This window comes from Bos javanicus, unplaced genomic scaffold, assembly GCF_032452875.1.
Source record: "Bos javanicus breed banteng unplaced genomic scaffold, ARS-OSU_banteng_1.0 tig00000391_1, whole genome shotgun sequence".
Classification (NCBI taxonomy): domain Eukaryota; kingdom Metazoa; phylum Chordata; class Mammalia; order Artiodactyla; family Bovidae; genus Bos; species Bos javanicus.
In genome coordinates this window covers 808005-834677 of record NW_026893628.1, presented here as the reverse complement: position 1 = coordinate 834677, position 26673 = coordinate 808005, and the positions used below count along the sequence as shown (strand labels likewise).

General features: G+C 43.3%; 1 long non-coding RNA gene and 1 other non-coding gene across 4 annotated transcripts in view; one reads left to right on the top strand and one right to left on the bottom strand.

The window, feature by feature from the left end:
- LOC133243948 (uncharacterized) overlaps positions 1 to 21300 on the top strand; it is a 39282-nt gene extending 17982 nt beyond the window's left edge. Inside the window, exons 3-4 of one of the 3 annotated variants that reach the window (XR_009735228.1) lie at positions 747 to 3587; positions 21072 to 21300. This is a non-coding gene — a long non-coding RNA (uncharacterized LOC133243948). The other 2 variants (XR_009735226.1, XR_009735227.1) reach the window with 2 other exon arrangements.
- Positions 13823 to 13929, bottom strand: LOC133243952 (U6 spliceosomal RNA). The gene has a single exon (XR_009735229.1). It is a non-coding gene; the product is annotated as a U6 spliceosomal RNA (small nuclear RNA).
- Positions 21301 to 26673: the final 5373 nt, after the last annotated feature.

The window sequence follows — 26673 nt, the reverse complement described above, 5'->3', positions numbered from 1 at the left end:
ACTCTACCAGCTTGTTGATAATGTTTGGTCATCTCTGATTGACAGGGTTCTGGGTATTGTTTTTCTTCAGGTTTCTCAGAATTTTCCATGTTTTTCACAATGAGAATGTTATCATTCCAGGGAGATGTGATACGAAATAGATAATCTTATCATCTATGTGTACCATATGTCAATCTTGGTAGATTTCAACATTTTATTTTATTTCCCAGAACTGACTGTGAGGCAATTGTTCTTTAGCTAGATTTAAAGTAAACAATAAAGTCATTGCACCAAGATGAGCTTTGGGCTGTTTGAAAATGTGGTGGCGGTTGTCTTACAGTTTTGAAAGAGCTTCCCCACCCTCAACTTTCCTCATTCCTGTTTAGTTTTAAACAAACAAAAAGCAGCAAAAATCAAAAACAAAGCAAAATTTTATCTATCCCCAGTGCAGGGGGAAACCCCAACTTAACTACCCAGGTCTAAACCCGATCTAAGTCAAAAGAGGAAAAGAATGAGAGTTGAGAAAAACTTTCTCCCCATCCCCTCCCTCCCACACCCCACATCTTGATTGAATTAACTAACCATATGAGGATTAAGGGCAGTGCAGTTTCATTCTGGGTTGCACAAAGTGGTTGTGATCTCTGTTTCTGCCTGCAGTGTTGTGTAAGATCCTCTAAGCCTTTTCCTCCATCTAGATCCTGAACCTACTGTTTCTCCTATTTGTGCCCCACCTCTGCTTCCCTCTCCCCTACATGTCTTATCTTCAGCTCATAAAATAATCCTGGACATAACACACTGGCCACCGGATGCAAAGAGCTGACTCATTTGAAAAGACCCTGATGTTGGGAAAGAATGAAGGCAGGAGGAGAAGGGGACAACAGAGGATGAGATGGTTGGATGGCATCACCAACTCAGTGGACGTGAGTTTGGGTAACTTTGAAACTCCGTACACAATGGATGGAAGGAGGGAGGAAGACGGACAGATAGATAAACAGATGGATGGGTAGTGAGTTCCATTACAGAGTGTTCTGCTCCTTTTGGGGGCACTCAAACATTATTTATTATTGAGTTAACCTTGAAAAAGAGGCCAGTTTTCCAAAGATGAAATGAATGTGAAGACTAGTTACCATCTCTGCAATTCATGTTAAGAGATATGGAATGCCTAGTCTGAACTTTATATATGGACTTGACTTTAGTTTCTACTAAGACTTATTTAAAACCTGGAATAAATTATTTTAAAAACTACTACACATAATAGGGTCACCTCCACCATTTTCTGGATATGTAGGATTGACCATAATGCTATGAAAATGGAATGTACAGAATACTTTTTTAAAAATGTATTAATTTGGCTGCACCAGGTGTCAGTTGCAGCACGTAGAATCCAGTTCCCTAACTAGGGATCAAACCCTGGCCCCCTGCACTGAAAGCATAGAATCTTAGCCACTAGACCACCAGGGAATTCCCCAGGACAAATACTTAATGCTTCATTGAATCTTAAAGGCTATTTAGGACACATCAATATAGTATTAGTCATTGTGTTCCCTTTATATATTTAGGTAAATCATAAGCATGGAGGGAAAACAGAAGCATATCATGAAAAAATAAGCAATGTGCCAACTGGAGTTTCTGTAGCCTTCATACAACGTTCATATGCAGACTCCCAGAGATCCTTCAGTTCAATTCAGTTCAGTCACTCAGTCGTGTCTGACTCTTTGTGACCCCATGAATCGCAGCACGCCAGGCCTCCCTGTCCATCACCAACTCCCGGAGTTTACCCAAACTCGCGTCCATTGAGTTGGTGATGCCCTCCAACCATCTCATCCTCTGTTGTCCCCTTCTCCTCCTGCCTTCATTCTTTCCCAACATCAGGGTCTTTTCAAATGAGTCAGCTCTTCGCTTCAGGTGGCCAAAGTAATGGAGTTTCAGCTTCAACATCTGTCCCTCCAATAAACACCCAGGACTGATCTCCTTTAGGATGGACTGGTTGGATCTCCTTGCTGTCCAAGGCACTTTTAAGAGTCTTCTCGAACACCACAGTTCAAAAGCATCAATTCTTTGGCGCTCAGCTTTCTTTATAGTCCAACTCTCACATCCATACATGACTACTGGAGAAACCATAGCCTTGGCTAGACGGACCTTTGTTGGCAAAGTAACGTCTCTTCTTTTTTATATGCTGTCTAAGTTGGTCATAACTTTCCTTCGAAGGAGTAAGCATCTTTTAATTTCATGGCTTCAATCATCATCTGCAGTGATTTTGGAGCCCAGAAAAATAGTCAGCCACTGTTTCTCCATCTATTTTGCCATGAAGTGATGGGACCGGATGCCATGATCTTAGTTTTCTGAATGTTGAGCTTTAAGCCAACTTTTTCACTCTCCTCTTTCATCAAGAGGCTCTTTAGTTCTTCTTGACTTTCTGCCGTAAGGGTGGTGTCACCTGTATATCTGAGGTCATTGATATTTCTCCCAGCAATCTTGATTCCAGCTTGTGCTTTCTCCAGCCCAGCATTTCTCATGATGTACTCTGCATATAAGTTAATAAGCTGGGTGACAATATACAGCCTTGATGTACTCCTTTTCCTATTTGGAACCAGTCTGTTTTTCCATGTCCAGTTCTAACTGTTGCTTCCTGACCTGCATACAGGTTTCTCAAGAGGCAGGTCAGGTGGTCTGGTATTCCCATCTCTTTCAGAATTTTCCACAGTTTGTTGTGATCCACACAGTCAAAGGCTTTGGCATAGCCAGAGATCTTTAGGAAGTTCCAAAGTCTTATCTGAAGCTTAGTTTCCCCATTTGCAAGGGGAGAATATTAATTATACTACCCTTCAGGTTGTGACGAGGATGGTTAATAGGTGCTCAATAAATATTAGTTGACTTGGATTCTGTCTGAATTAACATTTAAAAAAAGAAAAGAAAAGAAAAAGGGGTACCTAAAGCCAGTGCTCTGTGAGAACCTGGAGGGATGGGATGGGGAGGGAGGTGGAAGTGGTGTTCAGGTTGGAGGGGACACATGTATACCTATGGCCAATGTATGGCAAAACCATCATAATGTTGTAATTATCCTCCAATTAAAAAAAAATCTTCCTGCCTTGTTAGGAAGCACTTCAGGTAAGAGGTAACTTGGTTGTGATTTGGAAAAAAAGGACCAAAAAGAAACTACTCATGAATTCCAGGCCTGGTTTATCAAGTTAAAATCATGTTTGCTCTGATTCATTCATGAATGAATCCATGAATCCACTTCCCCAGTGGCTCAGTGGTAAAGAACCTGCCTGCAGTGCAGAGAAGTGGGTTCGATCCCTGGGTCAGGAAGATCCCTTGGAGGAGGGCATGGCAACCCACTCCAGAAAAAAAATAAAGAAGTTCTCTCAGTACCAGGGTGACGGCTCAAAACCTAGAGAAAGTGGACATGTAACCTGAATAGTTTTTTAACATTGTTTCTCCAGGTGAGCTGGCATTGGAAGAATTTAACTGAACTGGATCACCTCTGGATGCTAAAATGTTTACGGTTTAACTGGTATATCAATGTCTCCCCAACTCCCTATGAGCAGGGTGTATGGAAGAAGCATTATATTCAAATGGTGAAAGAACTCCATGTTACCAAGCCCAAGGTAAATTTGGGAAAAGAAGAATTACTAACATCAGCTACTTAGGAATTCTAGAACTAAGTTGGAGAAGGCCATTGTTTCAAAAGAAATATACCATGACTTCAAAATTCCCTTGTTCTAAGAACTTAACAGCTCTTTTCAAGATATGCATGTTAGTTGAAAGTAATCTGACACTCACAAACCACAGTTCCACCAGGTTATGACTTGGAGCTCCTCATTCTCTCCAGATTCCTGGATTTCTGTGTCTCTGATGCCTACAGTACACAATTCTGACACTGGGATTCTGTGGGTAATGTGCAGTATTTATTACCTATGGGTCATCAAATTTTACTTAACTAATTCAAATTTTCTGTGATTCTACCAGGCAAACTGAATGTTTATGTTTCTATCATTAATAAAGAAAAGTTTGCAAAAAATTAGTAATTAGGAAATGGCATAATGGGCATATTAAAGTTCTTTTCACTTTAGAAACTAGCAATGTAAAGTCCTTACATAGAATTGTAAACAGTAAACAGTATGAGCATAAATTTTTCTAGTGGTTTTCTATGCATTGCAACCAAAGTTTATGTTCATTCTTATAGTCACAGTTAATTAGATAACTTATGGGAAATTTGTATGAGCTTTTTCTTTATGGCATGATCTATATACATGCACAGTTGTGCATTGTGTTGTATAATAGAAGAGTTCCTGAAAATTATGTGTAAATTACAATTTTAAAATTATTTTTAAAACCACGGGGATTTTTTTTTTATTTATAGAAAAGCTGCAGTGAGTCCTTTTTGAATTGGAGAATCCTTTTGAAAGATGAATAGTTGGCTCTTAACATGCTGATTTACGTTTCATTTTATTGTGTTTACTTGAAGTAGAAACCCTCTACATTTAATATAGTAATAAACTGAATAATTAATATTGTTATAATTACAATGATAAAAGCAGTCTTTCTGATTTCAATGATGGCTGTTCTTCATGAGAATTTCTTTTAAAAAGAAAAATGTAAAGTGCAGTGGTGGAAGAGTTATTTTAAAAATTACAATAGCTATGACTCCTTTTATCACAAGGCTTTCCTTAACTCTCATTCAACATCACTCATAGCCAGGGAAAGGCTTCAATAGCTGATGCGTGGGCTGTTCTGGGACAGAGGAGAGAAAAGTGATCAACCAGGTTGTAGAATGAAAAAAGGTTTTGAGTATTGTATGTAATACTGATTTTAATACTTGGTCTTCAACAATAACTCTTTTCCCAGAAACCATTTATGCACTTCCCTGGTGGCTCAGACGGTAAGGAATCCACCTGAAATGCAGGAGATGCAGGTTTGATCCCTGGGTTGGGAGGATCCCCTGGAGAAGAGAATGGCCACCCACTCCAGTATTCTTGCCTGGAGAATCCCCATGGTTGGAGGAGCTTGGTGGGATACAGTCTGCAGGATCATAAAGAGTCGGACATGATTGAGCAACTGTTGGAGGCCAGCGTGAGGCACTCCAGCCGTGGCAAAGGTCATGAGGAAGGAGGCTCGACATACGCAAAGGCGGGATCGAGCCCCAGGAGTCCCCCTGGAAATCCTCGAGCATCTACCCTCATAACCAGAGCCTGCCTACTTTACTACTTTGTACTCTCACCTACACCTCTGACTTTATTGGGGGCTGTCCCCCACCACCTCGTTTGGAGAAGGAGTTAACTTAGAGCTCCAGTTAACAAAAACTCCTGCGTGCGACAAGGGTGTTTTAACCTACAAACTCCTCTGAAGGTTCTCTAGCCTGCCTGACAGGCTTGTCGGGCCACATGTGATTGCTCAAAGCTTCCCAACCGTGAGAGGCACAAGATGCTTTAAACCTTCTAAAAACAGGTTCCCTAGAAAAGTTAGAAAACCATTAGTATAAGTATAGTGGGCTGATTAGAAATTGTATTGGTGAAGGGTTTTTCGTTTGTTGAGCCAATGTTTGTCGCTAAGTCTCCACATTCCCTGCCCTTACACACATTAATGAATATATAGAAGAAATAAGTATTAACCTTTGATATTAATCACCTTAGACCTTAGGCTAAGTAAATTCTTTCCTTAATTAAAACCCACTACACCCTCACCCTATAGGAATGTAACTTTATCTGGTACCTTCGGAAGGTGGAGTCTTTTTGAAGAATAATCACCCCTGGAGAAATAAGTGTCCTGGTTGACTGACCACTGTCACAAGGAGAGGGTCATAAATTGTCAGCAGACCCCCTGGCCAGAAGATGATGTAACACCCCTAAGACCTCTGTGTACATTTGTATGAAGCACCTGACTTTGATAAAAGTCTTTTGTATGACTTTTGTATAACACCTCAGTGTATAAAAACAGACCCTGGAAAATAGAGAATTGGGATCAGTTTCTCGAAATACTGGTCTCCCCATGTCGCTCTCTCTCTCAAACTCTGGCTGAGTCTCCATATGGAGCTCAGAACCCGCCATGCTTACTAATTATGCCTAGGCTTCTAAGATCCGACCGGGGAGGCCTCAGTGTCTCCTCTCCTTTGGGAGAACGGAAGAATGCCTGTGGCCTACGTAAGTGGTGCAAGCTTCTCGTCTTGAAGTTTTATTGGTCTCCCGCATAAACCAAGCTACTCAGCCTCTTTTCTCCACTGAATTTTCCTACTGAGCTATCCTCATTCTGTTACTCTTTACATCTCTGATTAATATCTAATTGAAGCTATTGTATCCTTATCCTCGCCGACACCGTCCCCGCTTTGAACTCCCTGGATCAGCCAGGGCTGGACCTCGGCAAGCAACTAACACACACATATTTTAAGATGATGAATAGTTCTGATACAAGAAAGTTGCCACATTGTTGCTTAGTATTTCATTTCTTTAGGGAGTAGTTTGTTATAGTAAATTTCAGTTTTTCTATTAAAGAAAAAATTGCAAATTAAACCTGGTAAGATATAAAAAAGGAATAATACATGATGACCAAGTGGGATGTATCCAAGGAGAGTAAGGTTGGCATAATATTAAAAAATCAGTCCATGTAATTCACAGAATAAAAGACAAAAGATGTTTGGTTATTTCAATATATGCAAACAAAAGCATTTAATTTTTTTTTCATCATTTGCCATTTAAAAAATCTCAAATGGCTTTGGGTAAAGGGAACAAAGTTTTTGTTTACTTAACAGAAAAGTCATCAGTTTTCATTATTATCTATTCTGTTAATGGGTCAAATATTTTGTACTTTTCAGAATTAATGATGTTTATTTATGTATATAGTTACGAGCATTCATGCCCAAATTTTCTCCCCTGAAAATGCTTTTTTATTATCATGTATTCTTTATTACCAGTGGCGTTAGACAAGACCTCTTCCAGCAAAAATAGATTTCATTCAATATAAACTCAGAAAAAATGAAATGAATGTCCATCTTATTTTATTTATTTTATTTTTTGGCCACCCCATGTGACTTGGGCTTTTAGTTCCCTGACCAGGGATTGAACTCCTGCTCTCGGCAGTGAAAGTGTGGAGTCCTCACCACTGGACCACCAGGGAATTCCTTGACTGTCCATTTTAAGTGAGATCCGCACTGTGCTGTGCTTAGTTGCTGAGTCGTGTCCAACTCTTTTCAGCCCCATGGCCTGTAGCTCACCAGGCTCCTCTGACCATGGGGATTCTCCAGGCAAGAGTACTGGAGTGGGTTGCCAGGATTCACACAAAACACTGAACACTAATCTTGTAATGAGCCATCGATTACATAAAAGTAAAATGTCTTCTTACTCTACTACTTACAATCACTCACTAAATCAGTAAATATGTATTAAATACTGTTATGTGCTAGCTGCTAAGGGTACAATGGTCTTAACCCCACTTTCTGGGAGTCTAGTCTATGGCCCAGGACACAAACAGATAGTTACCACACTGAATACGAAGTACTATCCTGTAAGAGAAACATGCACAAAGAAAGAGCAGTTGAAACAAGGATAAGAAACTAACTGATTCTGCTTGGAAGAACTTGGGGAATTTTTACATTTTCACAAACAATTTAAGCAAACCAATTTACTGAGCAAAGCTTCCCTACTCTCTTAAGGAAAAAAAAAATTAAACCTTTAATGGCTTCTGAACGTAGCAGTATCTCTTCCCTTAGGCTACAACCACATAAAAACCCTTACAAATTTTACATACAAAAAAACAAGACTTTCATTTTGGGCAATTAAAAAATAGACTTTCCATAAAACTAATACAATTATGTAAAGTTTAAAAAGAAAAGAAAAGAAAAAAAAATAGACTTTCCAAAAAAAAAAAAAAAGACTTTCATTTCCCAATTCTTTAGGAATGGCTGAAGTTTTGATAATTGATAAAATCTGTAGTTTACCCCTACATAATGGAAATTGTTTCTGTGTTTTAGATAGGTAGAACAGGGTACTGTTTTTAAGAACGTATATTGTTATGAACAAACTAACTGCAGTTGTGGAATAACTGTATAATGATATGGCAGGAGAGGTGGCGACACAGGATAGAGAAGCTCACTGTGTGGCCTGAAGCTGGAGAGTCCTGGATTCAAATTCTGACCCTGGGTCTTACTGCTTATGTCTTCACAGTAGTAGTGGAAAAATTTATCAGTTTATCTTACCTTCAGTTTTCTCTTCTGTAAAATGGAAGCAGTTTCGATTACCTTTTAAAGTTATTATGAAGGTTAAATAAAGTAATGTCGGAACGGGACTTTCCTGGTGGTCCAATGGTTAAGACTCTGTGCTTCCAATGTAAGTGGTGCAGGTTCGATCCCGGTAGGGGGAACTAAGATCCCACATGCCTCACTGTATAACCCCCCCTCAAAAAATAATAAGGTAGGAATACTTCCTGAGACAGTGCCTGGCACATACAAGTACCTCTGGGTTGGTGGCTGCTATAATCACTGCCACCATTATCAGTGCCATCATGGTGATGATGATTTTTTTGAAGGATTTATTTATTTACTCATTTTTGGTTACATAGGGTCTTCGTTACTGCCCTTGGGCATTCTGTAGTTGCAGTGAACAGGGGCTATTCTTTACCTTCCGTGCTCAGGATTCTTATTGAGATGGCTTCTCTTGTTGAAGAGCACAGACTCTAGAGCTCTGGCTCAGTGGTTGTGGCACACGGGCATATGGAATCTTCCTGGACCAGGGATTGACCCAGCATCCCCTGCATTGGCAGGCAGATTCTTAATCACTAGACCACCAGGGAAGTCCATGTTCTTTGTTTTACTTTTGTTATTATTATAGTGTTTTGAGAACAGAAATAATTTTCTCCTTCTGCTGCTGCTGCTGCTAAGTCTCTTCAGTCATGTCTGACTCTGTGCGACCCTATAGACAGCAGCCTACCAGGCTCCCCTGTCCCTGGGGTTCTCCAGGCAAGAACACTGGAGTGGGTTGCCATTGCCTTCTCCAACAAACTATGAGCACAGTCGGACATTTCTCTGGCTTAAAAAACAAAACAAAAATCAAAGGCTAAACAGAAGCCCTCTCTCTGGGTTTTTGACATTTACCATCTGTCACCCTCTAGCAGGGCTTGCTTAAGTTAAAACAGTCATAAATTAAAGACTTCAAAAGTTGTGCTCATTCAAGCTGAAAGGGAAACCAGGGCAAAGTAAACACGGATGGAACACCATTAAGCTACGAGTAGGTGAAGTGTGCGATTATATGGACCTACTTGTGTGTGTTATTTGCTCAGTCATGTCTGACTCTTTGGGACCCTGTGGACTGTAGCCTGCTGGGCTTCTCTGTCCATTGAATTCTCCAGGCAAGAATACTGGAGTGGGTTGCCATTTCCTCCTCCAGGGGATCTTCTGACCAAGGGATTGAACCTGGGTCTCCTGCATTGCAGGTGGGTTCTTTACCATCTGAGCCACCAGGGAAGCATACTTGTGTGGTTTCTGTAAATATGCTAATTAGAATCACTATTTCTGCTTAATTATGATAAGGAGCATTAAGGCATAATTAAACCCTCCAAAAGTGAGCTGGGGTGCTTGACTCAACATTGGTGTCTATGATATGCGTGCATGCTCAGTCTTGTCTGACTCTTTGCAACCCCATGGACTGTAGCCTGCCAGGCTCCTCCTTTCCATGGAATTTTCCAGGCAAGAATACTGCAGTGGGTTGCCATTTCCTACTCCAGGTGATCTTTCAGACCCAGGGATCGAACCCGAGTCTACTGCATCTCCTGCCTTGGCAGGCAGAGTCTGTACCACTCTGCCACTGGGGGAGCCTTGTGGCTGTTCAGGCCGCAGACTGCAGGTGGCTTATGTCCCCTCCCTCCACTGCACCAGTTTGCCACCCCCTCCCCCGCATGCCCACCACACCCCTACATGAGGCAAGGTGATTGTGAAAATGAAATACTAGCTATGGGGCCTGAGAGGAGAGGAACTGGGTTTTGAGGAAATTCATTTAGGGGACATAAAGAAAGTAAGGAGTAAATAAAATCTGACAATAAAATGGATAATGAAGGACCTACTGTACAGCACAGGGAACTCTGCTTAATGTTATGTGGCAGCCTGGATAGGAGAGGGGTTTGGGGGAGAATGGACACATGAATACATACGTCTGAGTCCCTTTGCTGTCCACCTGAAGCCATCACAACATTGTTAATCGGCTGTACTCCAGTGTAAAATAGAAAGCTGAAAACGAAACAGAAACGACAAGTGCAGCTGTGGAGAGAGTGTGGTAGACACAGCCCAGGTGTGATTAAAGTGGAGAAAATCACAGATTCATTAGATAGAAAGTTCTTGCATCGTTTAGACGGGTTTATCTAGGAAGATTCAGGAGGAACTAGAGAAACAGAGGAGCAGGAAAAACTTAGGGGAGCGCCTTACAGAGCCAGGATGAGAAGGACAGCTTACCAGAGCCCAGGGAGGACCTGAGGCCTGAACACTGGTGTGCACCCTGCTCCTCAAAGTGGGAAGAGGCGTGTGACGCTAGGGGAGGTTAAAGTTTTGTGAGGTGAGTGTGGGTGTGAAGGACAAAGAACATTCCTTTGAATATCCCTAAACTTTTTGGCACCAGGGACCAGTTTTATGAAAGGAGATTTTCCCCATGAATTGGAGAAGTGGGGATGGTTTCCGGATGATTCAAGTGCATTACATTTATTGTGTACTTTATTTCTATTATTATTACATCAGCTCCACCTCAGATCATCAGGTATTAGATCCCGGAGGTTGGGGACCCCTCTCTCAGCTGTCTCTCCAGGGCATGGCTATCAGGTCAGTGAGGCATCTTCTCTGCCTGTCATTACTTAGAGCCTTCAAATAAGAGAATTATCCCCCCAAACAGAAACATTCTCAAAGAAACAGTTTCAAATCTGTGTATATTGCTGTGAGTGGGTGATGTTTTCTACTATTATTAGGTTTGAGTTTCAAGGGTACCTGATTCCCCTTTGAATTCTAGTACTGCCTCATCATAGCTGCTTCATTGAACCACCTTTTGGTGTGAATCATTGATAGAAGCTAGCCTTCCCATGTGGCTCAGTGGTAAAGAATCCACCTGCCAATACTGGAGACATGGGTTTGATCCCTGGGTCGCGAAGATTCCCCTGGGAGAGGAAATGACAACCCATTCCAATATTCTTGCCTGGGAAAATCCTATGGACAGAGGAGCCTCGCGGGCTACAGTCTGTGGGGTCCCAAAGAGTTGGATATGACTGAGTGAATCTCTATTTGATTACTAATGTTTTATCATTTTGAAGTTGATTTATTAAAATTATGTAAACACCAAGGTATGTTCATTCCCATTAGTTTTTTGTTGTAGTGGTTGTTTGTTTGTTTTGCTTTTTGGCCACACCATGTGGCATGTGGGATCTTAATTTCCTGACCATGGATTGAACCTGTGACCCCCCTGCATTGGAAGCTCAGAATCTTAACCACTGGACCATTAAAGAAATCCCATCATTAGTTATTATAATAAAATTCCAGACAGAACAAAGCCTTGAAAAAAATACAAGCACTACAGGACAGCCAGGTGCCACCTTAAACTTCAGAGATTTTCCCATGTTGAGTAAAGACGTGAAAAAAATAATTGTTTGAAATCTTAACAGCTGGCCCCATGATTCCTTTTTGGGAAGAGGAAGGAGGGAGCTGTCTCCTTGGGGGAAAGCCACTGAGGAGCTAATGCTACAGGCACCTGGACTCCAGGGGAGGGAAAACCTGCCAGGCTGGAGATTAGAGGAAGAGTTTCTTGTTTCTGCTCCTGCAAGGAGAGGGGAGTAGGGGCAGAGGGCAGAAAGGAAAGAAATAAGACCATGAAAGAAAAGCCAGCTGGATGGATGGAAGCTGAGCCTGGTCAGGGGAAAATGACATGTCAGTGTTAGATGGTAACCCAGCCATTCCCAATCAAATTTCTTCCCTATTACTGGGATGTAAAGCCTGACTTCCATCTCTTTAGGAAATTGGACTCAATTTACACACGGAAGCAAGATCTCAGTAGTCTAGAAACCAAGAAAGCCCTTCAGGACTATTTACAAAACCAAGGTGGGGAGGGTAGAACTTCCCTGGCAATCCAGTGGTTAAGACTTCACGCTTTCAGGGGGTGAAGGTTTGATCCTTGGTAAGGGAACTAACATCCTACACACTGAACTTGGCCAAGGGAGGGAAAAATGCTATTCTTAAAAATAAAACCAAGAGGGGTTGGCTTTGGGCTTCCCAGGGCTGGAATTGGGACCCAGCTGAACTGACATCTTGTTTTTTCTTTCCTTTTCCCTACCAAGTTAAGTATAAAAACAAATACCTTTTTGTCTCACGCTCAGCTTTTTTTTTCTCAAAGGTTAGAAGTCCTCACTTTCCAGGTTTTGATTTAGCCAAGGATTTCAAAAAGCTTTCTGTTCACAGCGTTCAAAAGTAACAGTAACAAAAGCTTGCCTGCTTACTCTAATTGCTTTAGATTAAGACCTTATCTTGCCTGGTTCTCCTCCCCTTAACTCCAGCCTCTGTGGTTACTGTCTTGACCTCCTTCCAGGATAACTTGATTCTTAATGTCCCAATTGTTTTTTAATAGTCTTTAAGCTTTCTCACTTTCCCTGCCCCCCCCCCCAATCTGGATTAAGAGAGGAGGAGAAAGGAGTATTCTCTAAAGCAATTCATGGTTCATGTCTAAGAAAAAACAATGGTTTAAGAATTGGGAAACCCCAGGTTCTGGCCTTAGCTCTACTGTTGACTAGCAGACACTCAAGCTGTTTCTAAAATAAATTAGAATTGCATTTTTTTTTAAATAATTGAGATTTCTTTTAAATATTTAATTTATTGAGTATTTATTTCACTGCACCAGGTCTTAGTTGCAGCACATAAGATCAATCTTCCTTGTCCATGTGGGATCTAGTTCCCTGACCAGGGATCGAGCCCACACCCACTGCATTGGGAGCACAGAGTCTTAGCCACTGGACCACCAGGGAAGTCCCTGAAATACCTCTTTAATGTCTATTCCAGGCTCAAGTCTGAATCTCTGGACCCTCATAGTTCCCTACCACATTTACTCTCTGCTTTCCCCCAGTACCAAGAAAGAATCCGGTGTATTCATGAATCCTAATTCCAAATCATTAAAAACTGGTTTCTGTCTCCTTTTTTTTCCTTCAAACTTTAGAAAACCTAAATAATTAAAACAGAAGGACTTATAAAACATAGTTTACACAGTGGTTTACTTGCAAGCAGTCTTTAATAGACTTCTTTCAAATTCTGACAAATACACTAGGTGTTTGGTTTGGATATGCAGAACTAAAAATATCTAAAGGAGAGATTTTTAATTACTTAGTTCAATCTGTGAAATGCCTGCGAATTCTATCTGGAAGAAAGAATAAGAATGAATATGAAGGACTTCCCTGGTGGTCCAGTGGCTAAGACACTAGTCCCAATGTAGGGAGCCTGGGTTTGATCCCTGGTCAGGAAACTAGATTCCACATGCCACAGTGAAGACCTGAAGAAGCCAAATAAATAATGATAAATAAATAAAATTTAGGAGCAAAACAACAATATATATTTTTAACAAATAGAATATGGGCTTTGCAGTCTGAGAGACCTGGCCTTTTTCTTTTTCATGGTAGCAAGCAAACAGGATTTATTTCAGAGAGAAAGTACAAAACTCTCAGCATAGACACAGAGGAGGTGAAGTGCCCCAGACCGGGGCTTTGCAGTGCAACTTTAGATAAGTTACATAACCTCTCTGAGCCTCAACTTTTAAAGACATTTCCCTGTTTTATTCATACTTTTTTAACTTTATTTTTTAATTGCAGGAAAATCACTTTACAATGTTGTGATGGTTTCTGCCATAAAAACATGAAATGCTTCACCAATTTGCATGTCATCCTTGAGCAGGGGCCATGCTAATCTTCTTTGTATCATTCCAATTTAAGTATATGTGCTGCCAAAGTGAGCACTGAGCCTCAATTTCTTCATCTATGAAATGGGAATGATACCTCCCTTGCAGGACTGTTGTGAGGATCACATGCCAGGTATATATTAAGTACTCAATACATGTTCATGTTCTCCTCCACTAAACACCATCTTATTTTCTACGTTGCTCACCAAGAGCACACGTTTGGGCCTGAAACAGCCTAGGTTCAATGGCCTGATCCCACAATTTTAGCAACTCGGTGATTTGGGACAAGTTGTTAACAATCTCGGAAGCACTGTTTTCTCATCTGGAAAATGGAGTTAGCACCAACAGTGCCCAGCTCCAGGAAGCGTTCACGAACTAGTCACATCCATCAGAATCACATTAAATCACCATGGAGACAGCAGGGATACTGAGAGAGTGCTGATGTTGAGTGGCTGCTGAGTTGCTGACGAGGGGTCAGCCAGGTGGCCAGGAGGAGGCTCCATCCTTCTCTTTCTTGATTTTACCTTTACTTGCCCCACTTTTCTTTTTTTTTAATATTTTAAATTATATTTATGGCTATGCTGCTGCTGCTGCTGCTGCTAAGTTGCTTCAGTCATGTCCGACTCTGTGCGAACCCATAGATGGCAGCCCACCAGGTCCCCTTGTCCCTGGGATTCTCCAGGCAAGAACACTGGGGTGGGTTGCCATTTCCTTCTCCAATGCATGAAAGTGAAAATTGAAAGTGAAGTCGCTCAGACGTGTCTGACTCTTTGGGACCCCATGGACTGCAGCCCACCAGGCTCCTCTACCCATGGGATTTTCCAGGCAAGAGTACTGGAGTGGGGTGCCATCGCCTTTCAGTTCAGTTCAGTTCACTTCAGTTCAGTCGCTCAGTTGTGTCTGACTCTTTGCGGCCCCATGAATCGCAGCACGCCAGGCCTCCCTGTCCATCACCAACTCCCGGAGTTCACTCAAACTCACATCCATCGAGTCAGTGATGCCATCCAGCCATCTCATTCTGTTGTCCCCTTTTCCTCCTGCCCCTAATCCCTCCCAGCATCAGAGTCTTGCCCAATGAGTCAACTCTTCACATGAGGTGGCCAAAGTACTGGAGTTTCAGCTTTAGCATCATTCGTTCCAAAGAAATCCCAGGACTGATCTCCTTTAGAATGGACTGGTTGGATCTCCTTGCAGTCCAAGGGACTCTCAGGATTCTTCTCCAACAGCACAGTTCAAAAGCATCAATTCTTTGGTGCTCAGCTTTCTTCACAGTCCAACTCTCACATCCATACATGACCACTGGAAAAACCATAGCCTTGACTAGACAGACCTTTGTTGGCAAAGTAATGTCTCTGCTTTTCAATATGCTATCTAGTTTCGTCATAACTTTTCTTCCAAAGAGTAAGCGTCTTTTAATTTCATGGCTGCAGTCACCATCTTCAGTGATTCTGGACCCTAAAAAAATAAAGTCTGACACTGTTTCCACTGTTTCCCCATCTATTTCCCATGAAGTGATGGGACCAGATGCAATGATCTTAGTTTTCTGAATGTTGAGCTTTAAGCCAACTTTTTCACTCTCCTCTTTCTCTTTCATCAAGAGACTTTTGAGTACCTCTTCACTTTCTGCCATAAGGGTGGTGTCATCTGCATATCTGAGGTTATTGATATTTCTCCTGGCAATCTTGATTCCAGCTTTCCATCACCTTGGTGGGTCTCAATTGCAGCATGTGGGATCTTTCATTGTGGGGTGCGGGCTTCTCTCTAGATGTGGCTCCCGAGCTCAGTAGTTGTGACTTGCAAACTTAATTGCCCTGTGGCTTGTGGCATCTTAGTTCCCCCACCAGGGATCAAACCCTCGTCTCCTGCATTGGAAGGCAGATTTTTAACCACTGGACCACCAGGGAAAGCCCCTCCCCACTTTTCTGTGTCTTTCTCCCTTATCTTCTCTCTCAGTTTCTGCTGTGTGAAAAATGGTTGCATCCAGAGTGGTATGATATGTAACCCATATATTTTCTTTCCCTGCATGGCCTCCATAAATCTTGTGTCTGTGCATGACTCCTTCTCAGTGCTGGGTTTTTGATTCCACGTCCCCAGGTAGAATACTGTGTGTTGAACTCTGTGCCATGGATTTGGTGCTGTGCGCCCTCCTTTGCCTCTGATACCTCCAAGATGAAAAGACCTAATTGCTAAGAATCCTGGGGGCAAATTTAATTCTCAGGAAGGACCACGACTTAGCATCTTTGCATTTCTCTTTTACCTCTGAAAGAGCATAGTCTGCTTGTTCTGTCTTGTGGCCTCTTGTTTGATCATGCTATGCATAATAAATTAATGTGGCATTTCCAACAGGAGTAATTCTACTTATTTCTTTCCCTGACTATTTAGACTGTGGCCAAATGGCTTCTTGTTTTTACTTAAGAGTTAAACAAAAGGGACTTCCCTGGTGGTGCCGTGGTTAAGACTGTGCCTTCCAATGCAGGGGCTGCAGGTTCAATCCCTGATGGGGGGACTAAGATCCCACATGCCTCACTGCTCAAAAACCAAAATGAAAAACAGAAGCAATATTGTAACAAATTCAATAAACAACTTTAAAAATGGTCCACATCAAAAAAATTCTTAAAAAATATACACATGTGCATATGTAGTCTATATGTATGTGCATGAGTATAACCCTTTGTACTAAATAGTTTGGCTTTTTACAGCAAACTACATTAGAAGCCAGTTTGTTCAGACATGGATGCTTTGAAATGTAAATTCATAGTCCCTACTAACAAAGAACCATAGGAATTCTATGTTCTGTGCACATTTGGCGGCACAACCCGACATTATACCACCTATTTGGGAGGCTGAATGGTATGGTATATTATATATATATATATATAATCTTGGACTTAAATTCCAAAACCCTGGCTAGAATTTTCTGCTTAGCCTTCCCCCCACAACTGATGATTTTACCCCAGAGCTAAAGACAAATGAAGAACAAAAACAGGCCTGTTGCTGTGTTGATTATTTCTTGCTCACCTCTATTTCTCTATTAAAAATTTTTTTAAGGTATATATTTTTTAATGTGGACCAATCTTTTTCAATGGCCACATCATACAGCATGCAGGATCTTTAGTTGGGGCGTGCAAACTCTTAGTTGTGGCATGCAGGATCTAGTTTCCTGACCAGGGATGGAACCCCAGCCCCTTTGCATTGGGAGCTCGGAGTCTTAGCCACTGGACCACCAAGGGAACCCTACACCCATTGTTTCTTGACTGCTTTCCCTTCGTGCCTGCAGTCCTTTCTCCCCTTAAGATCATTAATTACTGAGACCTGTTTAAGGGCAAGCATTGTGGCCAGGTTTAGATCACAAAATCTCTTGGACCAAAATGAGGTCAAGCTTGATTATCTTTCTCCAGGGACCCCCTCCCCTATCTGCTTACAACACCCAATGTTGACATAAAGGAAATTTCCAGTTATTTCAACCAGATCATCAGATGCTCTGGACCAAACTCAAGACTGTTAGATTTGTACTCTGTATATTTCCTCAGGCTTCCAGGGGGCTCAAGTGGTAAAAAATCCACCTACCAATGCAGGAGATACAGGTTTGATCCCTGGGTCAGGAAGATCCCCTAGAGGAGGAAATGACAACCCACTCCAGTATTCTTGTCTGGAAAGTTCCATGGACAGAGGAGCCTGGCAGGCTACAATCCACAGGGTTGCAAAGAGTCAGACACAGCTTAGCCACTGGACACACACACACACACACACGCATGTAATTCCCCATATTTTGTCTTTCCTCTTGTCATCATGGGCATTTAAGTCTTAAAATGAGGGTTTGGAAGCTTTTTTTCAGGGACAACCAGGAATGGTGGTGGCTGACTAGACCACTCAAGATGGCTGTTCCCTTGCTCTCTGTCTGTCCCTTGACCGACCAGTGCCTGCTTCATTTACACTTACTCTGGCCTTCCTACATACTTGCCTTGGGTGCCAGCTAGTGATTGTTCTTATCAAAGGGACGGTGAGGTGTGTGCCCTTCTGTTGGTTTCCCTGGTAATTGATGAGCCCATCTGACATCAACTCCCCTGTAACTGGCAATCTCTCCCTCTACCAGGAGCAAAGACTGCTGCCACGTCCTGAAGGTGTATGCTGCACAGGGTGGGAGGTTGCTCCAGGACTTTGCTTCAGACACAGAAGCTCCCCATCTGTCAAACCACTGAAGTCTCTGTTGCCTGATCCATGTGTGCATGCTAAGGCACTTCAGTCAGGCCTGACTCTTTGCAACTTTATGGGCTGTAGCCCGGCAGGTCCCTCTGTTCATGGGATTCTCTGGTCAAGAACACTGGAGTGGGTTTTCCATTCCCTTCTCCAGGGGATCTTCCTGGTGCAGGGATCGAACCCCCATCTCCTGGGTCTCCTGCATTGCTAATGGATTCTTCACCGCTGAGCCACCGGGGAAGCCCTCTGTTGCTCAATCCAGGCTTTCGTCAGTCTTGAAGCTGGGCAAATATAGGCTTTGTAGGCCTGTGAGGTGCAGTCCAACAGGTGGGCATAAAGAGACCAGTTTCCAGAGCCCCTCAGGAAGGGGTGAGAAACTTGATAGCTTGGGGTGGTGGTGACAATTACCAAGAGGAGAGGTGGTGGGGCGGGGGAGTCCCTGGGACCTGCCAGGGTGGAATAGGAGAGTTTGAGAGGAGCCTGCCTGGGCCTGTGGATCTCCCCCTGGGGGGACTTAGGAGAAAGGGTTCCTCAAATACACTGATAAATATCCTCTGCACTGTAATAGGATTCCATTTGAAACAGTTACAGCCGAGGTGTTATGAGCCCATTCTTGTGTCACAGAAAGCTAGGCTGTTCCTCCATTTGGAAGGTATTATTTTATTTTCCTTGTTCCTAAAATAGCACAAAGGAAGGCTTCTGTTTGTTCTTTTACCTTGTGCTAATCCTAGAGCAACATGAATATGCTACTGTACGCGGATCTTGAAACAACAGTGAAAACTTCCAACACGGGAAGACAATTAATTCCCACTCCTTCCCCCTTTCCTCTTGGATTCCAATGACTGGCTGTGTTTAACCCTAGTTTTGCCTACTCTTTCCCAGAAAAGTCACAGCTAACATGCATGGATCTACTAGCAGGAGCATAGATTCAGTAGGATGTGGGATTCCAGCTTGATTCTCCAGGGGCTGACATCTCATCAGAGAACTAGTCCTGAAGAGCATATGTTCAGTGCTGAGTTTGGGGGTCTGTATGATAATGGCTTCAGGAATGCAGCTGAGACAAAAATCCCTGAGGGTTGAAACACTCAAGCTTCTTGGAGAAGGTGGGCCTCCAAGGATAGATGTAGAGAAGGAGTAAAGAGAGCAGGTGAGAAAGTCAGAAAGAGCAAAACAAATATTGTATATTAATGCATGTATGATATGCATTATGGCAGGCTACAGTCTATGGGGTCTATATGACCAAAGTCACAACCAAAGTGACTCAGCATGCATGCACCACACATATATACAGAATCTAGGAAAACAGTACTGATGAACCTATTTACAGAGAAGAAATGGAGATGCAGATGTAGGGGATGGACTTGTGGACATGGCGGGGGAAGGAGAGGCTAGGACAAATTGAGAAGGTAGCATTGATGTATATACACTCACTCACTCTCAAAGTCACTCAGATGTGTCTGACTCTTTGAGAGCCCATGGACTGCAGCCCGCCAGGCTCCCCTGTCCATGGGATTTCCCAGGCAAAAATACTGGAGTGGGTTGCCATTCCCATCTCCAGGAGATCTTCCCAATCCAGGGATCAAACCTGAGTCTCCTTCATTGCAGGCAGATTCTTTACCATTTGCACCACCAAGGAAGCCCCATGTATGCTCATAACTTGTGGGAGGCTGCTATATAGCACAGGGAGCCCAACCTGGAGCTCTGTGATGACCTAAAGAGGTGGAATGCGGGGCGAGGGAGGCTCAAGAGGGTAAGGGGATATATACATATATATCATTATGACTGATTAATATTGATGTATGGCAGAGAGCACCACACCATTGTAAGGCAATTACCCTCCAATTTAAAGATATATATAAAGAGAGAGAGGCAGGTGGAGGGTGCAGGCAAGAGCAGCCTGTGTGGGGCATCTCTGTGGAAGGAGAGGGACCCAGTTCACTGGAGACAGCAGTCATGGCTGAAGCAATTTCAGATTCAGTGAAAGCCTAAAGTAGGACTTTCCCTAGATTAATGGAAACCCTGTGCGTTGCAAACATATCCATCAGAGCATTAGAGGGAGGTAACGGATGACCTGACTCCTGGGGCCTGCCAGCTGAATATGGAGACGGGAGGGGGACCGTGTTCGGAGAGACTCAGCCTCTGTACATCTGCTTGCTCTCCTGTGTTGCTCTGCCCAGTCGGGGCTGAGATAAGAGTGCATGTGCCCCTTCCTGCTCCCTGTAAACTCAGCGCGTATTAGGTCTTTCTCTCACTCTCTCCCTTCCTCTGCCTTTTCTGCTCACGGCTAGATGTTGAGAAGTCCTTCCTCGCTGTGAGTTTTGGATGGAATGTCCACGTGTGACATCAGTCTTTAGTGCACATGCCCAGATTAGCAGGGAGGGTAAACGATGGGAACTCTATCAATACCCACCTGGTCTGAGGATCACGAGTCTCCAGGCCCAGCTCTAACACTTTTTAGCTCCTTGAATGCTGGCATTTCAACTACCTGCTCTTCAGTTTCATTTATTTGTAAAATGGAGACATTAATACCTCCCTATCTACCTCACACAATTTCCTTGAGGCTCAAATGAAATATGGTTGTGAAAGTGCTTTGGAGACAAAGAAATGTATTTATTAGGAGTAACTCAATACTTGAGGGGTGAATGAGGGGGAAGGTGGTAAAACTGGGACATCTCAATAAATCCCATCCCATCCTATGATTTTATAAAATTGTTTTACACTACTTTGTCATTGGTCAGTAACTAGGTTGTGTCCGCCTTTGGCCAACCCTCCTCTCTGTCCATGGATTTCTCCGGGCAAGAATACTGGAGTGCAATGCCATTCCTTTCTCCCAGGGATTTTCCCAACCCAGGAATTAAACCCACATCTCCTGCTTGGCAGGTGGATCCTTTACCACTGAGCCACTAGGGAAGCCCTTTATATTCCTTCAATAAGTTGAATTAGATAGCTTTTTCTGCTGTTCTAACAACTCTCACTGTAGCGGTATCTTTTTTTCCTCCCTAGATCTCCTTAAATGCAGAACCCAGGGCCTCCCTACATGTTCCAGCTCACCTTGCTCAGCTTCCTCACCAGCCACTGGGTCTCCCAGCCACTGAAGCAGCAGCAAAAACTCTCACACAGCATCTCCAAAAGCTCTCTGGACTTCAGTCATCACCCCAGGCCTTCCAGCAGCAGCTGATGTAAAAAATGTGAAAAGATTTTTCCTAAAACGACAAGATGCTCCACACAGAGACTTGGATGTCACTTGGCTCCTCGCTTAGAAACAGCTTAGGAACCTTATTGTGAAAGTAAGTCCTGCAGTATTTCAGGAACAGGTATTCACAACACAAACGTTGACATATTTATAAACTTAGGAATGTGATGATAGATACCGTGGAGTGGATAAAGGGACATATGATAAGTGTCCTTGGTGAGGTTGGCTGTGTGAGACCAGGTCCGAGAAGGATATAACCAGCACATCCCCAGGGCTCCACAAGTGGTTTAGTGATGGGACGATTGACCATGGTGTCATAGTTTGCTGGGGCTGCTGTAACAAAACCTTAGTCCGTTTAGGCTGCTGTAACAAAAGTACCATTGATAAGTGGGCTTCCCTGATGTCTCAGAGGTAAAGAAACAGCATGCAATGCAGGAGACTTGGGTTTGATCCCTGGGTTAGGAAGATGCCCTGGAGAAGGAAATGGAAACCCACTCCAGTATTCTTGCCTGGGAAATCCCATGGACAGAGGAGCCTGGTGGGCTACAGCCCACAGGGTCACAAAGAGTTGGACACGACTGAGTGACTAAGCCACCACCACAATTGATGAGTGGCTTAAAAACAACAGACATTTATTTTCTGGAGGCTGGGAAGTCCAAGATTAAGATGTGGGCAGGGTTGGTTTCTTTTGAGGCCTCTCTCTCTGGCTTGCAGACAGCTGCCTTGCCCACAGACTGTCTTCCTTCTCTGCTTGTCGATGTCCTAATCTTCTCTTACTGTGTATATGCTAAGTTGCTCAGTCATGTCCGACTCTTTGGCACCCCATGGACTGTAGCCCCCCAGGCTCCTCTGTCCATGGGATTCTCCAGGCAGGAATACTTGAGTGGGTTGCCATGCCCTCCTCCAAGGTGATCTTCCAGACCCAGGGATCGAACCCACATCTCTTATGTCTCCTGCATTGGCAAGCGGGTTCTTTACCACTAGTGCCACCTGGGCCTCTTATTATATGGACACAAGTCAGATTGGATTAGGGTCCACCTGTATGACTTTGTTTAACTTTAATTACCTTTTTGAAGACACTCTCCTAAGACAGTCACTTAGGGGGTTAGAACTTCAACATAGGTCTTGGGGGTTAGAACTTCAACATAGGAATTGGGGGCAGGGGTTACAACTTAACCCTTAACTCACACTGTGGGCAAGGTAAAAAGAATCAAGATGAATGGAGAAGCCACTGGGAACTATTAACAGCAGAAGCTTCCATCATCCTTGGGCCTGGAGAAACAAAAGAGAAAGGGTGTGCTATTCCTAGAACCCATCCAGAGCTGTGGTCATAGGAGAGGGGCCACCCGGCATGGGTGCTATATGACAGAGGAAGGCACCCATGGTGGAGACCAGGCTCTGGCAGGGAGGGAGGGAGAAGACCCACCCCTCTCTCTCCCCGCCCTTCACACTCCTCTCTTCACACTCTAATAGTGCTTCCCTTTGGTCAAGAGCCGAGAAAGAGGCGCTGAGAACAGCGAGGCCTGGGGGCTGCAGCTTGTAGATGTCAGGCTTTGAGGCAGGGAACGGGATGACAAGTGTGGCCAGGGGTGGGAGGGGAGTGGTAGGATTTGAGTGGGACGATGAAGAATCACCAGCTCAGTGGAGAAAACAAAGACATTTCCAAAGGAGGAATTAATTATGCATACTCAGTAACATAAATGGGCTTTAAAGTATCATTGGAAAACAGAAAATGCTACTTAGCTGCAAAAAATATTAGTCATACATTTGAAACTGAACCACGTATTCATGTAACCATTTCCAGTCCCAGAAGTTACTATTCTAAGATACTTGTTTGCAGAAGTAAAGCAGAATGATAGAAAAATAGGTTTGTCAATCTTGACATGTTGAACACTTATGTTCTTAAAATGGGATGGGAAGTATTATTGGAAGCGTTTTGGAATAGAAAGCAGCTCTCTGACTCAGGAGTGTGCCTGTGTGACCACACCCATCAATCGTCACAGCATGGTTATATGAACTGGGTATGACCCCTGTGTTATCGCGCTGGGTGCGCCATAACAAAATACCATAGGCTGGTGGCTTTGACTACAGAAATTTGTTTTCTCACCACTCTGGAGGCTGGAAGCCTGAGACCCAATGTTGACAGGGTGGATGTCTGCTGAGAGCTCCCTTTGGGAGCTCCTTTTCAGTGTGTGCTCACACAGTCTTTCCTAGGTGACTCTGCAGGGGGAAAAAGCGAGAGGGATGGAGGGAGGGGGACAAAGAGCGATCTCTTGGTGTCCCTTTTTTTTTTTTTTTTGCTGTTGCTGCTGCTAAGTCGCTTCAGTTGTGTCCAACTCTGGGCGACCCCATAGACGGTAGCCCACCAGGCTCCCCCGTCTCTGGGATTCTCCAGGTAAAAACACTGGGTGGGTTGCCATTTCCTTCTCCACTTCTTTTTTTTTTACCTAAGTTCAAATCATCCTGACTTTATGATCACAGAAATACTATAAATATCCACAGTTGGTGAACACTGTTATAACAAATACAGATAGAAGGATGAATAGAGAGCTACATAGATAGAGTGACTGTAACAGGAATAGGCTCAATCTGCACATGCTGTTTTTAAAGTATAGTGTTGAATTTAGGGTTACTTGAATTTTTAAAAAAATTTATTTAATCACACCAGGGCTTAGTTGTGGCATGTACAATCTAGTTTGCTGACCAGGGATCAAACCCACCCTGCATTGGGACACAGGCTTGATCCCTGAGTCAGGAAGATCCCCTGGAGGAGGAAATGGCAACCCACTCCAGTATCCTTGTCTGGAAAATCCCATGGACAAAGGAGCCTGGCAGGCTACAGTCCATGTGGTTGCAGAGAGTTGAAGACGACTGAGTGACTTAGCACACACTCATGCATTTCCCTAAGGGCTCCATGTCCAAATACAGCCGCTCTGGGGGTTAAGACTTCAACATATGAGTTTTGGAGGGGACCCAAACATTCAGTCCATAACATCCCATGTAGTCATATGAAATAGATGACACTTGATATGTTGATACTGATAGTCATTAAATCAATAAAACTTCATTGCACACCTACTGTGCACCAGAATCTCTGCTAGGCTCTGAGATTATAGGTAGAAGGAAAAAAAAAAAAAAAAACTGCCTCAGTCTTTAATGAGTTTATAACTTGAAGAGAGACAGAGAAGCTGTTAGAACACAGTGGTCACTGCCAGGAGAGCCTGAGCATTTGTCCTAAGTCACTCGGTCATGTTCGGCTCTTTGAGACCCCTTGGACTGTAGCCCGCCAGGCTCCTCTATCAATGGGATTCTCCAGGCAAGAATACTGGAGTGGGTTGCCATTTCCTTCTCCAGACCCAGCGATCGAACCCACGTCTCTTGGGTCTCCTGAACTGGCAGCGGGTTCTTTTCCACTAGCACCCCTGGTGACTCAGATGATAAAGATTTCACCTGCAATGCGGGAGACCTGGGTTCTATCCCCAGGTCAGGAACATCTCCTGGAGGAGGGCATAGGTACCAGTATTCTCGCCTGGGATTTCCATGGACAGAGGAGCCTGGCGGGCTGCAGTCCATGGGGTTGCAAAAGAGTCAGGACATGACTGAGCGACTAACACTTTCACTTTCTGTTCAGTGCCTCCTGGGAAGCCCCAGAGCGCCTAGACAGGATGAATAAACCACTCCCTGGGGGCAGCAGAAGTGATGTGCAAGCAGAAACGGAGGATGAGGAGTATTGGATAGTAAACACGGGATGGGACAGACAAGGGGGAGCATTCAGGATTGAGGAAGACGATACACAGAACTAGGGTGACCAGGATCCTGGTTTGCCCGGGGCTGTCCTGGTTTTAGCACTAAAAATCCCACATCTGGGAAAGCTCGGGGTCGCTGAGCCTTATATGCTGCTGCTGCTGCTAAGTCACTTCAGTCGTGTCCAACTCTATGTGACCCCATAGAAGGCAGCCCACTCAAATGAACTTGAAATGAAAAAGGAGACGTTTCAACAGACAACACAGAAAGAGAAAGGATCATAAGAGACAATTAGAAACAACTGCATGACAATAAAATGGATAACCTGGAACAAATGGACAAATTCTTAGAAAAGTACAATCTTCTAAGGCTGAACCAGGAAGAAATAGAAAATATGAATAAGTCAAGCACCAACACCAGTCACAAGCTCTAACTATGAACAGATCAATCACAAGCACTACTAACTGGGATCAAAAGTCTCCAACAAAGAAATGCCCGGGACTTCACAGATGAATGCTCTCAAATGGTAGAGATGTGATAATACCTATGCTGGTCAAACTGTTCCAGAAAAATGTGGAGGGAGGAGCATTCCCAACTCATTCTGCGAGGCCACCATCACCATGAACCAAAAGGAAGCAGAAATGCCACACAGAAAAGAAAATTACAGGCTAACATCACTGATGAACATCAACGCAAAAATCCTGGGGAAAATTGTAGCAAAAACCAAACAAAAACACATGAAAAGGATCATACACCAAGTTCAAGTGGGGTTTATCCCAGGGATTCAAAGATTCTTCGCTATCTGCAAATCAATCAATGTGATACACTATATTAACAAACTGAAAGATAAAAAGCATATGATAATCTTGATCGATGCAGAGAAAGGTTTTGACAAAACTAAATACCAGTTTAAAAAGCACTCCATAAATGGGCATGGAAGATACCTACCTCAACATAAGAAAGGTCATATAGGAAAATCTCTCAGCAAATATTATTCTCAATGGTGTCAAAATGTAAGCATTTCCTCTAAGATCAGCATCAAGATCATGGGGCCCACTCTATTCCTATTAATCAATATAGTTTTTTTTTTTAAGTCATAGACACAGCAATCAGAGAAGAAAACGAGAAAGAACGCATATTGGAAAAGAAGAAGTCCATCTGTCATTGATTGCAGATGACCTGTTTCTATTCATAGAAGACCCTATAGATAGAACCAGAAAATTACTAGAGCTAATCAATGAATTTAGTAAAGCCCAGGATACAAAATTAATACACAGAAATCCTTTGCAGACTTACAGCACAACAAGAAAAATCAGAAAGAGAAACTAAGAAAAAAGTGCCATTCCCCACTGCAACAAGAATAGCATAGCTAGGAATGCTGCTGCTGCTAAGTCACGTCAGTCAGGTCCGACTCTGTGCGACCCCATAGATGGGAGCCCACCAGGCTCCCCGATCCCTGGGATTCTCCAGGCAAGAACACTGGAGTGGGTTGCTATTTCCTTCTCCAATGCATGAAAGTGAAATGTGAAAGTGAAGTCGCTCAGTTGTGTCCGACTCTTTGGGACCTCATGGACTGTAGCCTATCAGGCTCCTTGTACATGGGGTTTTCCAGGCAAGAGTACTGGAGTGGGTTTCCATTTTTATTCCCCAATAGCTAGGAATAAAGTT